This window comes from Callorhinus ursinus, unplaced genomic scaffold (genome assembly GCF_003265705.2).
Source record: "Callorhinus ursinus isolate GAN/ISIS: 27379988/994484 unplaced genomic scaffold, GSC_fseal_2.0 scaffold8, whole genome shotgun sequence".
NCBI classification, from domain to species: Eukaryota; Metazoa; Chordata; class Mammalia; order Carnivora; family Otariidae; genus Callorhinus; species Callorhinus ursinus.
Window position 1 is genome coordinate 16093009 of NW_027397070.1, and position 16940 is coordinate 16109948.

Sequence of the window (16940 nt, forward strand, 5' to 3'; positions counted from 1 at the left end):
AATCTCAGGAAACAAACTGAGGGTTGCTGGAGTGGTGGGGGTGGTGGTGGGAGGGATGGGGTGGCTGGGTGATAGACATTGGGGAGGGTATGTGCTATGGTGAGCGCTATGAATTGTGCAAGACTGTTGAATCACAGATCTGTACCTCTGAAACAAATAATGCAATATATGTTTAGGAAAAAACAAAAGAAGATAGCAGGAGGGGAAGAATGAAGGGGAGTAAATAGGAGTGGGAGACGAACCATGAGAGACGATGGACTCTGAAAAACAAACTGAGGGTTCTAGAGGGGAGGGGGGGTGGGGGGATGGGTTAGCCTGGTGATGGGTATTAAAGAGAGCACGTTCTACGTGGAGCACTGTGTGTTATGCACAAACAATGAATCATGGAACACTACATCAAAAACTAATGATGGAATATATGATGATTAACATAACAATAAAAAAATTTAAAGAAAAAAAAAGAAAACTTGGAAATAAACCTACAACTATATGGTCAATTAATCTTCAACAAAGCATGAAAGAAGATCAAAAAGGACAGTCTCTTAAAAACAAATGGTGTTGGGCGCCTGGGTGGCTCAGTTGGTTAAGCGACTGCCTTCGGCTCAGGTCATGATCCTGGAGTCCCGGGATCGAGTCCCGCATCGGGCTCCCTGCTCAGCGGGGAGTCTGCTTCTCCCTCTGATCCTCTCCCCTCTCATGCTCTCTCTCTATCTCATTCTCTCTCTCAAATAAATAAATAAAATCTTAAAAAAAAAAAACAAATGGTGTTTTTTGTACACCAAACTGGACAACTGGGTAGCAACATGCAAAAGAATGAAAACTGGACAGCAACATGCAAAAGAAGGAATCCGGGCCACTTTTTATACCATACACAAAAGTAAATTCAAAATGGTTTAAAGACCTACATGTGAGACCTGAAACCATAAAAACCCTAGAAGAGAACACAGGCAGTAACTTCCTTGACATTGGCCATAGCAACTTTTTTCTAGATGTCTCTTGAGGCAACGGAAACAAAAGCAAAAATAAACTACTGGGACTTCATCAAAATAAAAAGCTTTGCATAGTGAAGGAAACAATCAACAAAACTAAAAGACAGCCTATGGAATGGGAGAAGATGTTTGCAAATGCCATATCCAATAAAATGTTAGTATCCAAATTATAAAGAACTTAGAAAACTGAATGCCCCAAAACCAAATAATCCAATTTAACAAATGGACAGAAGACATGAACAGACATTTCTCCAAAGAACATATCCAGATGGCCAACAGACCCATGAAAAGATGCTCATCATCACTTACCACCAGGAAATGCAGAGCAAAACCACAGTAAGATATCACCTCACACCTGTCAGAATAGCTACAATCAGTAACATAAGAAACAACAGGTATCTGTGAGGATGTGGAGAAAAAGGTTGGGAATTGGTGGAAATGAAAACTGATGCAACCACTGTGGAAAATAATATGGAACTTCCTCAAAAAGTTAAAATAGATGTACCCTGTGACCCAGTAATTGCACTACTGGGTATTTACCCGAAGGATCAAAAACACTAATTCAAAGGGATACATGCACCCCTATATTTATTGCAGCATTATTTATAATAGACAAATTATGGAAGCAGTCCATGGGTCCATCAATAGATGAATGGTTAAAGAAGATGTGGTAAAAATGTATACGATGGAATATTGCTCAGCTATAAAAAAGAATGAAATCCTGCCATTTGGGACATCATGGGTGGAGCTAGAGTATATAATGCTAAGCAAAATAAGTCAGAGAAAGACAAATACCATATGATTTCACTCATATGTGGAATTTAAGAAACCAAACAAATGAACAAAGGGGGAAAAAAAAAGAGGGAGAGAAAGAAACCGAAAAACAGACTCTTAATTATAGAGAACAAACATGGTTACAAGAGAGGAGGTAGGTGGGGGGTTGGGTTAAATAGGTGATGGGGATTAAGGAGTATATTTGTTGTGATGAGCACTGGGTGATGTATGGAAGTGTTGAATCACTATATTATATGCCTGAAACTAACATAGCACTGTATGTTAACTAACTGGAATTAAAAACTTAAAAAAATAAATGAGATTCTATTCAAAAACATCAAAAAACAAACAAAAAATGCACTACATCTGGAATTCTTGGAAAAATATGACAGTGATAGAAGGTATGAATGGGAAGTACTCACCCTGAAAAGACCTCTTGAAGCTTAGAAGCTTAGGAAAGGTCAAGTTTTGCAAAGATCTCTCAGGAAATGTGAAGAGTGTTGAGGTCTGAGCAAAGTAGAAAGGACTTGGGATCGTCCACATGGGTATTATGATAATAGTAGATTAAAGTAGAGGGATAAACCAATTGTTAAGTAACAGTGTCTATCTTAGATTGGTTGGAGTGAATTTGTAAGGCAGTCAACAGTTCGTGGCGTTGTACGGTAACTGGGCAGTCTGGAAGCAGGACTAGGATAAAAAGGTCACGTTTAATTAGGGACAGGGATCAACAAAGCCAGAACAGTGCACATTTAGAGACTGGGACTTCATCAAAATAAAAAGCTTTGCAACCATATAAACATTTAGAATGAGGAGTTCTAAATCTTATTATTACTGCAATTTGTCTTGTCTAGGTGAAGATGAATAATTTTTTTGGCCAATCTTAAGTCATGAGGTATTCCATATATACAGAAAAAAAACCAGAAAAAATATGTAATTTCTAATCATACTTAATAAATGTTAAAATTTCACATTTTTCCTTTAAATATTTTTCTCTTTTTTAAAACAGCTAAAACTATACCTCCTATGCTATCTTTCCCCTTTTTTCCCCTTAATGAAGATTTGAAGTTCTTTTTTTTTTAAATTTATTTTTTATTTATTTGTTTGAGAGAGAGAGAGAGAGACAGCGAGAGATGGAACACAAGCAGGGGGAGTGGGAGAGGGAGAAGCAGGCTTCCCCCTGAGCAGGGAGCCCGATGCGGGGGGGGGGCCCTCGATCCCAGGACCCTGGGATCATGACCTGAGCTGAAGGCAGAGGCCCAACGACTGAGCCACCCAGGCGCCCCTGAAATTTGCAGTTCTTATCATATCTGTTCAACTGGGTCAGTATGTGTAATCTCAATGCCATTTTAAAGAAGGAAATTCTTTCACACACTCATTAACAAGTAATAGATATAAAGAAAGGAGAAAAGAATTGGGATAATCTTTAAGGACAGCAACTAATGCCCAGATGTTTTGTTGCAACGTAATGTGCCTGATTTCAGAGCAAGTATTAACATGCTTTAATATCCATTTGGCTTAAAAGGTTAAGGGCAGAAAAACAAATGTACCCTTCTGTGGAGGAGTTACACTGGAAGGCAAAGGGAGTTGTTGTCTAGCATGAACTATAAGAGATAATTTTTCATTAGAGAGTGTGAAGTCTGTTGTAAGCACAATCACATTCATGAGCCAGTTCCCCGCTTCCTGTCTGTAATGGGCATTAAGTTTCTTTCTGTTCAATTAGAATGAATTCTGGCTTTAGCACTACAGATCCTTTTCTGGGTTTTTAATATTCTGGCCTTTGGTCTTTTTTCTTTGTGCATTTTCACTGAATAGGTGAAACCTCACAGCAAAATATAAATTATTTCTTAAGTACTCTACTCTGAGTTTTCATAAAATATAAAGTACATATATATAGAAACCAAGCAAAAACATTAAGCATGAAACATTTATATAAAAAGATACCTAAAATATATTTATACTGACTGGCAAATACAAAATTTTAATAAGCCTAGATAAAAGCCAGAAGTTTAGGACATCAACAATATTACTAAGTTTATTGTGTTTTGGAGACATGTCTATCAACTTAACTCACATAAAAGTTACAGTATTTTGACAAAGATTCAGGTTGTATGTATATTGCTAGGTGTCAGGGTCACTGCCAGATTTCGTCTTAGGTAGGGTCAGCCCATTTTAAACTACATGGTTTAGACTTGTTTTCTGGAGTAGCAAATACCCTAACCCTTCCTCTTGATTATGCCTGGTAGGTAGTTAAACCCCTCTAACAACAAGCAACCCAACCATATAAACAGATGCATTGGAAAACAAAGTGGCTATGTAACTGTGAGAATGTTTTGGGTGCAGGTAGGTGGGAATTGGTTACAAATGCACTTACAGTATTATGAAATGGAACTTCAAAATTCATTCATTTCAAACCATTTATATACTGAGAAGCTACTTGTACCTGTTACTGGAGTACCCTAGAGAGGAGAGGCAAATATGTGAAAATTCTTACTCTTACAGTATTAATGCAGATTGATTAAACCCTTCAAGATGATAAGGAGCTTCATTCTTCTGGTAGAGTGGTGAGTTTGATTATCTGGGTGATAGGCTGGATATTTTGGGGTATTACATCATTGAGAGACCCACAGAGCCTCTTGATAATTGATTAGATAGGGTATAAGAAACTTACTTGACATATTGGAAGAGTTAGCAATTTTCATGGAGGTCAACCCTGGGTGGGCTATATTGAAAAACAAATGCACACTCTAGGAAATTTCCACAAGAGTGGCCTTCTGTCAGGGAAATTCCTACAGAAGCAGACAGACTTCTCTGGCAGCCGCAGAATCTAATATGCTAACATTGTGATATCATCTGTTCAACAGGCAGGGAAGGAAAAATTTCTCAACTTTAGTTTTTTCCTGGTATCTATAAGATTCAACTTTGAGAGTGTCCTTGGGCATATGATTTGTGATTAGGTGAATGCATGTGACTGGATTTTTTTTAGAATTTCTCATTCCTCCAAAACATGCCTGAAACAACCATACAGTGAGAGTGAGGAAAATCAGTAAAGTCAAGAGCACTAGGCTTCATCTCCATTTAGAATTAAAATGGGGATTTTAGATGTAAACCATGCATATATACATAGACAAGCATATTTTCTGAAAGGTAGAGAATTATATTATCCTTGCATCATTCTATTCTCAAGGCATCTATTAAGGTCTTAATATGTTAGAGGCATGGTTCTGAGCATTGGGGATATAAAGAATAAACCATTATTCCTGCCCTCCACTGTAAGAGCAGTTACAACAAAGTGATTAATGCTACAAGAGAGGAATAAACAAGATGCTGAGAAGGCATGGGAGAGGAAGCACTTAACTTTTCCTGCAGAGAATAGAAAAGGCTTCTCAAAGAGAGTTGCATTTGAGTAGATTCTTGAAGAATGAGTCTTTTAGGCTAATAAGAAGGAATATACAGGCTGAAAAGATAGCATTTAAGAAAAGGCAGAATGTTCTGAAGCAGCCAGACCAGGCTGTGTTGTAGAGATAACAATTTTAATTTAATGTAATTTAATTTAAATTTTATTTGAGTATAGTTGACATATAATGTTACAGTAGTTTCAGGTGTACAACATAGTGATTCAACAACTGTATATATCATGCTATGCTCACCACAAGTGTGGGCTACCATCTGTTAACATACAACACTATTAGAATACCATTAACTATATTCTGTATGCTGTGCCTTTTATTCTTGTGACTTATTCATTCCATAACTGGAGACCTATATCTGCCACTCCCCTTTACCCATTTTGCCCATCCCCTGATCCTGTTCCCTCTGGCAACCATCAGTTTGTTCTCTGTATTTATAGGTCTGATTCTGCTTTTTGTTTGTTTATTCCTTTGTTTTGCCTTTTTAGATTCCACATCTAAGTAAAATCATATGGTGTTTGTCTTTCTCTGTCTGACTTATTTGAAAAAATAACCCTTGTGCCCTGTTGGTACAAATGTACATTGATACAGACACTGTGGGAAATAGTATGGGGGTTCCTCAAAAAATTAAAAATAGAAATACCATATGACCCAATAATTCCACTACTGGGTATTTACCCAAAGAAAACAAAAACACATATTTGAGAAGATATACGTACCCCTATGTTTATTGCAGCATTATTTACAATAGTGAAATTATGGTAGCAACTCAAGTGTCCATCAATAGATGAATAGATAAAGAAGATGTGCGTGCGCACACGTGCGCACACACACACACATGCACACATACACACATAGAGGAATATTATGCAGACATAAAAAGGACAAGATCTTGTCATTTGTGACAACATGGATAAACCTAAAGGGTATTATGCTAGTGCAGATATAACTTTTAAAGGTAGACAGGAGCACAAATCCCAAAAAAGACTTGTATGCCCTGCTATGGAGTTTGGACATCAACCTGCAGATGATGGGGGCCTTAGAAGGCTTTGAGTTCAAAAAGATGGAGAATGGAGGATGAAGGCAGTGGGTAATGCCAGATTCTGGGTGACTGGTTAGAAAATGAGCACTGGGTATTATATGCAACTGATAAATCATTGAATGCTACATCAGAAACTAATGATTACTATATGTTGGCTAATTGAATTTAAATTAAAAAAAAGATAGTTAATGTCTTTTGATGAGAACTGATGTGGACCTGGGACTGAGGTAGAGATGCAGCCTGGGATTAATCTCAGCTTTCTGACTTTGTGGATCATTGTATTAATCAAAAGAGAAGATCCAGCTTTTGGGAAGGGAAAGGGTGGATTCAGTTTTGGACATCTAGAGTTTGAGATTCTGTGGAACATCTGGGTGGAGATGATCATGAAGCAGTTGGTAAAGTAAGCATGAAGTTCAAGAAGGGATCCAGTATGGAGATAATAGATTTTAGAGTCATTAATGTATAGAAGTTTTTTTGAGATTTGAATGTGAATAAGATTGCTCAGGACCCATGTGTCAAATCAGAGAAGAGGACAAAGGACAGCCCAGGGACTCCTACCAATTAAGGAGAGGAGTCAGTAGACAGAGCTGAGAAGGAATTATGGGAATAGTAAGAAAAAATTTTGGAGGAACTGTTTTCAGGGGAAAAAGGGTGTGGATAATTCCAAGAAGGAGGTATTGGTTAACAGTATCAAATGCTGTTGAGTGACAAAGCTTGAAAATGACACTGAGTTAGGCCATTATAGGCAAGAGAACAAGAATAGTTTCATTGGAATGGTAAAGGATAAGGTAACAGAGGGTTGAGGATTGAATAGGAAGTGCGGAAGTAAAGCCTTCAAAGGCTTATGATATTAACTTTCACCTGAAGGCAAGAAAAAAGAAGCATTTGTAGCTTGAGGGTGCTGAAGGGTCTCAGAATTATACTTTTAAAAATAATAGGAGAAAGTTGAGAATCTTTCAGCATCTTTGCTGATTCCAAGAAGCAAAAACAACATGCCCTTTGGCAAATACATTTTCCTTTCTGAAATTGTCAAATAAATTCAGAGGGACATGAAAAAAAATGGAAATATATCTTGCAACATGTGCTGATATGGTTGCACAGCCCTTATTTCATAGATTGTACATGATGAATTTCAACACTGTATCTGATTTCTCTGTCATGTACATTGTGTAGAAGAGCTTTAGAGGTGCAACTTTATATTCATTCTAGAGAACTTGAGAAGGCATTGCACCAAAATGAGACTATAGGTACTATATAAGCAAGAAGAAATCTTTCCCTCAAAAATGAAGACGCTCCATAATAACATTCAAGGAAAATGCATCCTTTGAGGCATTTTATATATTCATTCTTGCCGATGACAAGACATGAACCCTAGGTTTAGCATTTCATTTGGGGTATCACAGCCTTAGCTAGCTTTGAATGGGCTTATTTTTCAAGAACTGAAATAGTAGCTCATCATATATTTCTGAGCTTCTGAAATGATTGGTATTCCTCTCCTATCTAGCAGCTGTTAGAGGGTTTTTTATTTAACCAGTAAAGAGTTCCAAAATAGAAGTGTTGTCCTGGATGTATTTTAAAAACACACATTTCAGGCTTTTCCTTCTTAACTTGAAGTAGTAGATAAAAATCCCAAAGTGAAAATGACAAGATAATGTTGTGGCATTGGCTCACAAAGGCATCAGGAATCTATAGATGGCCCTGAGTGTCAGCTCCCAAGGCAAACACTGCAACTGTCATACCTAACATCCAAGAGCTAAGTAAATTTGGTTAAAACCTTGATTCACTGCAATGTTTATGGAATCAGGTGTTCTGGGTAACTAATTCTTTAGTTATTAGATTACTAAATAAACTACCTCTCTTATTTGAATTTTTGTTGCCACAGAGTTTTAGAAATGTGTTGTTGCCATATTGTATCAGTTTAGTGGTTTTCCTAATGGTGTAAAAGCTGAACTTGATTGTGTATTCTATTCCTGTTGAAGGTGGGGAGGTAGTTGTTTTCTTGATATTTTCCTTGACGTCTGTGCATAGGAGAGAGATTGTAGTTGATGGTTGCTGGCTATTTTCTGTTCTAGATCTTGTGATTAGTCTGTTTATTTTTTTAATTTTTTTATTTTTTTGAGAGAGAGAGAGTGTGTGAGCAGGGGTGGGGGAGTGCAGAGGGAGAGGGAGAGGGGGAGAGAGAATCATAAGTGTGTGGAGCCTGACTCAGGGCTTGATCTCACAACCCTGAGATCATGACCTGAACCAAAATCAAGTGTTGTCAGTTAACCGATTGAGCCACCTAGGCACCCCTAATCTGTTTAGTATGTTTTCAGACATCCTTCCTCAAGCACCCTGTCAAGTTTATATAATATGTTTTTTTATTCTCAAACTATTTTTTAAGATTTTATTTATTTATTTGAGAGAGAGAGAGAATGAGAGATAGAGAGCACGAGAGGGAAAAGGGTCAGAGGGAGAAGCAGAGTCCCCGCTGAGCAGGGAGCCTGATGTGGGACTTGATCCCGGGACTCTAGGATCATGACCTGAGCCAAAGGCAGTCACTTAACCAACTGAGCCACCCAGGCGCCCTCTCAAACTATTTTTTAATCCTCAGGTATTTGATATGGGTTGAGTACTGAAGCTGCTAAAATGATACAGATTTTGTAATTTATAATTTAATGAGAGAAAAGAGACTTTTACTGCTGGAGAGCTAACTGCCTGGGTGAATCCTGGCTCTGCTGCTTGCTAGCTGTAGGACCTAAATGTATTTGTATCTCAATTTTACCCCCTGTAAAATGAAGATAACATTCATACCTACCTCATAGTGTTGCTCATCATATCCCTTCAGTACCAGGCATGTGTTAGTTGTGATTGTTACTACCCTTTACTCTTCTTATTCATGGGTCGGCCCCAGAGTGTACCTCTAACCCCCGTGCAGTTGGAGATGTCTTAGTCAGTTTGGGCTGCTGTAGCAGAATACCACAGACTGGCTAGCTTTAATAACAGAAGTTTATTTCTCAAAATGGAGGGTGGAAGTCCCTGATCAGGGTGTCAGCATGGCCTAGTAAAGATCCTCTTCTTGGTTTGCCTCTTTCTTACTGTGTCCTCACATGGTGGGGAGAAAGAGAGGGCTCTAGCCTCTTCTTTCTCTCAGGACATCAATACCCATCATGGAGCTCTACCCTTTTGACCTCATCTAACCTAATTACCTCCCAAAGACCAAACCTTCTAACACTATCACATAGGGGTTGGGGGTTTTTGCATATAATGTTTGGGTTCATAGCAGGAAAGGATGGAAATTTCCCTTGGAGAGCATAATCCTCAGTCCCCAGAACGTGGAAAGAGCTATCCATCTGCTGCATGGCCTTTTATGTATGAATATTCTTAGATTGGGTTTGTATGTTCTATTGTAAGAGATTGTGTACTTCAAATAAATAAATAAAAGAAGAAAAAAGAAAAAAATCCACAAAAGCATCCTGATATAGGTTGTTATGTTGTCATTTGCTTCTATGTAGTCTTAACATTTAGAAAACAATTTCTGGGTACTAAATTATGGTAAATTGAGGGTTTCAATGGATTAATCAAGGTTTTCTATAATATGCTTTGATAGAAGACAATGAGTAATTACATGAATTACAAAACATAAAAGTAAACCAAAATATAATGAGAAAAGGCAGTTTATCAGTGCTCTCCCCATGCTTCTGTGTATAGATTGATATATGCAGAGAATAGCAATCCGATTAGCTTTCCCCTCCTCCAAAGGTAGGCAGCAACTGGAGGATTCTTTTGATCATTTTATTCATTTTGTGTTAAAACTATAGCACTTCTAATTTATAGACATGTTGTGAATGTCAAGGAAATGTCACCCAAATCATTGAAATACAGTGAAATTCATACATTATATTTAAGTAACAGATTGCCCTGGGCTCCAAGGGATGCAAGCTTAAATAGAACTGGGATTTTGACTGTTCAATTTCAGCACTTTAAAGACACAGAATAATCAAGGTGAATTTCTTAAAGGAAGCAACTCTGAGGATAGAAAGGTAACTGTGAAGTATTTCTGGATAAGCCATTAAGTGGCAGATTGGCATATGGCTGCATTTCAGATTCAGATTTGTTTGGTTTAATGTGAATCACTTTTTTCCCTTTAAATTGAAGCCCAAATCCTATAATGGAGATACTTAAATGAACCCTCTGGGTCACTTAGGCATCTTTTTCAGCATCCCTCTGAGAAATTCAATAGTCTGTTATAAAAATTGAGTTTTATATGTTTCTGTCATGCCTGGGGAAAAATTTGATTATCCTCCAGATTTTTCCCAATCCTTTAACTAAATTGGATTATTTGCTGATTTACCCTTTACCTCCCAGTGCCATAGTAGTGTTTCAGTTGCAAACTTTATAGTATAAGCTGACAAGATTATAAGATGTTTATCTTCCTAGGGCAGCAGCATGGTAAGCTTTGCCATTAGTCTTATATGGATCCACATTGGAATCCGGCTTTGATTGCCTGTGAATTTGGTGACCTTATGCAAATGACATGATTTCTGTTGGTTTTAGTCCCTTTGTAAATATAGTGGGGATACTAAAGATAACCCTGCATGGTGTTTGGTCAAATGAGTAGAGATAATGCATGTGGAAATACTGGGTTCTGAGTAAGCTCTTAGTAAATGTAAATCTACCTCCCCATTTCCCAAACCATGTTTTATTTATTGAGGAAACATACAAACAAGGCTGTGTTTAGATCCAGGATCTTTGATGGGAGTCCAAAATAATGCATTCTAAATCAATCTGTCTTGGTCAGAGTTCAACCAGAGATGTAGACTAGTAGGAGATATACATCAAAGAGATTTATCACAAGAAATTGGCTTGTGCAGTGTTTTAGCTGGCATAGCCAAATCTGAACTTCATAGGGCAGGCTGTCAAGAAGGGCAGGGGCTGAGGCTGCTGTCCATAAGTAAATTTATTCTTCAGAGAAGCCTCAGCTCTACTGTGAAGGCCTTTAAACTGATGCCATCAAGTCCACTCAAATTATCTGGAATAATCTCCCTCACTTAAAGCCAACTGCCTATGGACTTTAATCACATCTATAAATACTTTTGCAGAAACACCTATGTTAGTGTTTTGTTGAATAACTGGAGACCATAGTCTGACTGACATACCAAGAAGCCCATCATACCATCCATCTGATCTCTCTGGATTCTTTTGTTCATAGAAAGTAGGAGCTTTTAAAGAAATTACTTTTATTATAGTAAAATATGAGGCTCAGTATTTTTTGAACCAAATGGCAGAAAAATCATAAGGAAAAATTTGTGGTTTCATTAGGTGAAGTCAAATGTGAAGATCTACTATCAGATAAATGTTTTCTGCATACTATCAGAAATTATATAACTTTTTCTTGTTTATGGATTTATAGTTGGTCTCTTCCACTAAGATGTTCTAAGCTCCATGAGGACAGGGGTTTGTTGTGTTCACTTCTAAATCCCCAACATCTTGAAAGCACTTGGTGTAAGACAGATACTCAATAAATATTAATGGGATAATTCAATAAATGATTTCTTCCAGAGAAGAGTTGAGTTACATTTCCTTGTCTGAATAAAGAGTTTTCTGTTACGTTTACCTGATTCACTTTTGACTTGAGCTGTATATTGCACCAAGGCTTATGGCTAAGAGTAGACTGGGGAATGAAATCCGATCTGCTCTTTGCTCACCAAGCCAGGTGCCTCAGTTTGGGCTGTGTCAGGAAAAAGAAGTGCTTTTTCTTCCAATAAAGGGGCCTTATACACACATCAAGGTGTGTTCCTGGGGTGGAGGGTGGGGAGTGTGCCACCCTGTAGTTCTCACATAGGTCAGTGTTAACCCGGCATTCTTCCATTATAACTTACTATTGCATATGGAGATCTGTGATGACAATAAGCAAAAGGACTAGAATGCCCCACCTGTTCTTCTTGGGAGGCAACTTCCTCTACAAGATCATGATCTTGCTTCTTCTCCATAGGGAACAAACACTGGTATTAAGGCAGTTAAAGATCAGAGTAACAATCTATTGGTGACTTTAAGATTTAGTACTTATTGCTCTAACACCAACATTTTCTGAGAAAAATACACATACTTTTTACAAATATATGAATTACTTGATAAATAAAAATTTTGTATGACATGCATGTGGGTTATGAAGTATAACCATACAAACACTCATGAATCCACAAAGAGGAAATAGAACATTACTAATGCTGTTGAAAATTCTGTTCTGTTCGACATTCTCCCTCATCACACTGCCTCCCTCCAGAAATCACCAGTATCCTGAATTTTGCATTTATCATTTGCTTGGTATTCTTTACAGTTCTACCAGATATGTATGAACCTCTAAACAATATGTTATTTCATTTGCTTGTTTTTAACTTTACATCAGTGGTATCATAATATGTATAATTTTTCACGAATCTGCTTTCCTTATTTAATATGGTTTTAAGAACCATCCAGTGTGTATATGTAACCATGATTCATATACTTTATTCCCATGGAATATTTCAGTGTATAAGTTATACCACAGTTCACTTATCCATTCTCCGGTCAGCAGACATTTTCCACCCTTCTTTTTTTCCTATGTGAGTGGTGTTACTATGAATATTCTTGTACACATTTCCTAAAGAATATATATGGGAAAATGTGCTGCAGAGGTTTTCTAATTGAAACCATTCATTTATGGACAAATAAACTGAGGCCCAGAGGCTTCAGGCAGTTGGTAATAAGATTACAGGTGTGATCCCTAACTTTCATGTTGTCTTCATTCTGTGCCACCTCCATATGAATATGCTGAAACTTATTTTCAAGAAGAAAGTTTAGCTTTTTTTTTAAATTTTATTTTATTATGTTATGTTAGTCACCATACAATACATCATTAGCTTTTGATGTAGTGATCCATGATTCATTGGTTTGTATTCGGCTTATGTAGTTACTAAGGTTTTTCTGTTTCTGTTTGTTTGTTTTGGTAACTTCAGGGGGAAAGGAAGCAGACTCTTCTGTGCCTGTGAGAAGGAGGAAAATGTTAATCAGGGAGCTGGCCCGGATTAGGGAGCAACTCTGGGACTCTTGATAAGGCCAACCGTCTCCCTTCCCCATTTATGAACTTTTTTATATATTTTATTTTATTATGTATTTATTTGTCAGAGAGAGATTGAAAGAAAGAGTGCACAAGGAGGGGGAGCTGCAGGCAGAGGGAGAGGGAGAAACAGACTCCTTGCTGAGCAAGGAGCCTGATGCAGGGCTCGATCCCAGGACCCTGGGATCATGACCTGAGCTGAAGGCAGATGCTTAACTGACTGAGCTACCCAGGCATCCCTGAACTTTTTTTAAATAAAGATTTTATTTATTTATTTGAGAGAGAGAGAGAGAGAGCATGAGCAGGGGGAACAGGAGGGGCAGAGGGAGAAGGAGAAGCAGACTCCTTGCTGAGCAGGGAACCTGACTTGGGGCTTGATTCCCAGGGCTCTGGGATCATGACCTGAGCTGAAGGCAGCCATTTAACCAACTGAGCCACCCAGGTGCCCTTTATAAACTTCTTCTTTAAGTATATATAACATGAATACAAAAAGTGTACATATCCTGCATATATAGCTTGATGAATTTGTGCGAAGTGAACACACTTAAGTAACCAGCACACAGGTCCAGGCAGAGAATGTAATCAACACCCCAGTAGCCTCCACACCCCATTTCCCTCCCAGTCAGTACTTGTACTGCTCCTCTCCCTCTGCCCCCATCCTTTCTCCCATCCCCTGGAGAAGGCCCTTTGAATATCCTGACATTTTGAAGTGATGGTTCTATGGTACTGTGGATATAATATTGCTCATGGAGGTATAAGATCAGAATTAAATCCTAGCTCTAATATTTCTTCATCATATGACTTTGGGTCCCTGTAATTCTCTGGTTCTCAAATGCTTTATCTATAACATGGAGATAATAAGGAATTTTGGGTTTGACAAGAAATTTAAATGAACTAAGAGAAGTGGAATTTTCTAATAAAGATCCTGGCACAGAGTAGGTACTCAGTAAATGTTGGACCCTGAGAGCTGAGTGTCTCTTTGTGAGTTGGAGGTTATGAACACATGGAACATCATTTCTAGATTGTACAGTCTTTTGACATTAACACATGACCGTGTTCTCCTGCCTCTATTGCCACAGTCCTTTTTCTCAGGCATTTTTCTATTCTAGGGATAACATTTCCCAAGACATCCTTCATCCTGAATGAAGTGAAACTGGAGTTCCAATATGTAATCTAGTCTCACCTTACAAGTCCTGGTTTGCTGGCCTCATTATTAGTTGGATATGAGCTTTGATAAAATTCTTATTATGGACTTGAAGAAAGTAGCAGTGTACATCAATGGCTTCTCTCATATTTATGGTCTAGACTTGAATCTTTTAAGTTACACTTGACACCTTTGGAATGCAATGCCACTCTCTGAATAACTCCAATTTTGGACTCTGCTTTTCAGTACTGAATGAAGGTCAATATTTCTGCCTTTATTAAGTGCTAATGGTAGATGCTCACTGGGGAATAAATATAATGTTCTTAACTTTTGGAATTGTATATAGGTAATAAAGTCTACATACTTTCTCATTCTCTTATTTAGAATAATGAACCATTTATTTTGTATATTCTTGTCACACAGTTTTTATATTTTCCCTTATTTACTGAAATCATTAGATAGAGTGGCTAGATGTGCACTAAATGTATATTTTATATATTTCTATTTTCTGGAGGAGAGGAGGAAACTTTTTTTTTCTACTGCCATGGTTTTATTTTCTATGCAGTATAAGCACATTTTAATTTTATCATGAATTTCATGCCCATTAATTTGAGGCAACAGACCATATTTGTGATTTTAAATGAGGCTGTGAAAATTTCATCAGTTTGCATATGTTCACCTGTAAATAAAAATGAGGGCAGCAGTAATAAAGTATAAAAAATGTGAATGGAGAGGGAAAAGTGAAACTTGTATTTATTGTTTGTATACTGTGTATGTGTGTATTATTGTATTTTTACCTATGCTATTTCATTTAATGTCACCATGCCAAAGTAAGGCACAATAAAAATCAAGCATCTATTTCATGGCATCAAGGTGATAATGGTATCTTTCTATTAGGAATCTTTTTTTTCAGAGTTAAAAACAAAAATTTAATATTTAGACCACAAGTTTACCATTATAATTTGAGTCAACGCATTGAGTGGAAGTTCACAAAATGGGTCCCCAGAGGAAGAGTTATCTGATGAAGAAGATGGATTCTTTTCCCATGTCCTAACCACCTTGGCTCCTGGGGAGATGCCCACCCTCCCCAAAGAGTACTAAGTCAGCTCAAAGACAAAAGTCTTTTTTATCTGATATGGAATTAGAAGACCCTTGTAACTGATGTTACAAGGTGTTCCTTTGTTTCCTGGGAACTAGGTCCGCCTCACGTGGATATTACTACTATTAACATCCAATGGGTTCTGTGAGAGGTTAAGGTTTAGGCTTTGCCCTAAAGGTACTCCAGGGAGGAATCCAGACTGCTGGGTTGCCACCACTTAGGCTTCTTCTATCTCAGTGGCAGTCATGAGTGTTTGCAGAGGAAGAGGCCAGTTTGACAATCAGTCTTGCAGTCTGAGGTTCTCCCCCAGGTACATTATTGATAACTCTTCTGTCTCTTTTTTATTATTAATTTAAAACTAATTCTAGTATAGTTAACATAGAGTGTTATATTAGTTTCAGGTGTACAATATAGTGATTCAACAATTAGTATACATCACTCAGTGCTCATCATGATAAGTGTACTCTTTAATCCCCATTTCACCCATTCCCTCACCCACCTCCCCTCTGGTAACCATCAGTTTGTTCTCTATAGTTGAGTCTTTTTCTCTGTTTGTCTCTCTCACTCTTTCTTTTTTTCCTTCCACTCATGTGTTTTGTTTCTTAAATTCCACATATGAGTGAAATCATATGATATTTGTCTTTCTCTGACTTATTTTACTTGCATTATACCCTCTAGATCCATCCATGTTGTTGCACATGGCAGGATTTCTTTTTTATAGTTGAATAATATTCCATTTCTATCTATCTATCTATCTATCTATCTATCTATCTATCATCTATCTATCTATCTATCTATCTGTCTATCTATCTCTCTATCTATATATCTATCTATCTCACATCTTCTTTATCCATTCATCAATCGATGAACACTTGGGCTTCTTCCATATTTTGGCTATGGTAAATAATGCTGCAATAAACATGGGGTGCATGTATCCCTTTGACTTAGTGTTTTCATTCTTTGGGTAAATACTGCAGTAGTGCAATTCCTCGATCATAGAGTAGTTCCATTTTTAACTTTTTGAGGAAGCTTCATACTGGTTTCCACAATAGTTGTACCAGTTTGCACTTTCACCAGTAGTGCACAAGTGTTCCTGTTTCTTCACATCCTCTCCAACACATTTCCTTCCTTCCTTTTTCTTTCTTTCTTTCTTTCTTTCTTTCTTTCTTTCTTTCTTTCTTTCTTTCTTTCTTTCTTTCTTTCTTATCTTTTTCTTTCTTTCTTTCTTTCTTTCTTTCTTTCTTTCTTTCTTTCTTTCTTTCTTTCTTTCTTTCTCTTTCTTTCTTTCTTTCTTTCTTTCTTTCTTTCTTTCTTTCTTTCTTTCTTTTCTTTTTCTTTCTTTCTTTCTTTTTCCTTTCCTTTCCTTCCTTCCTTCCTTCCTTCCTTCCTTCCTTCCTTCCTTCCTTC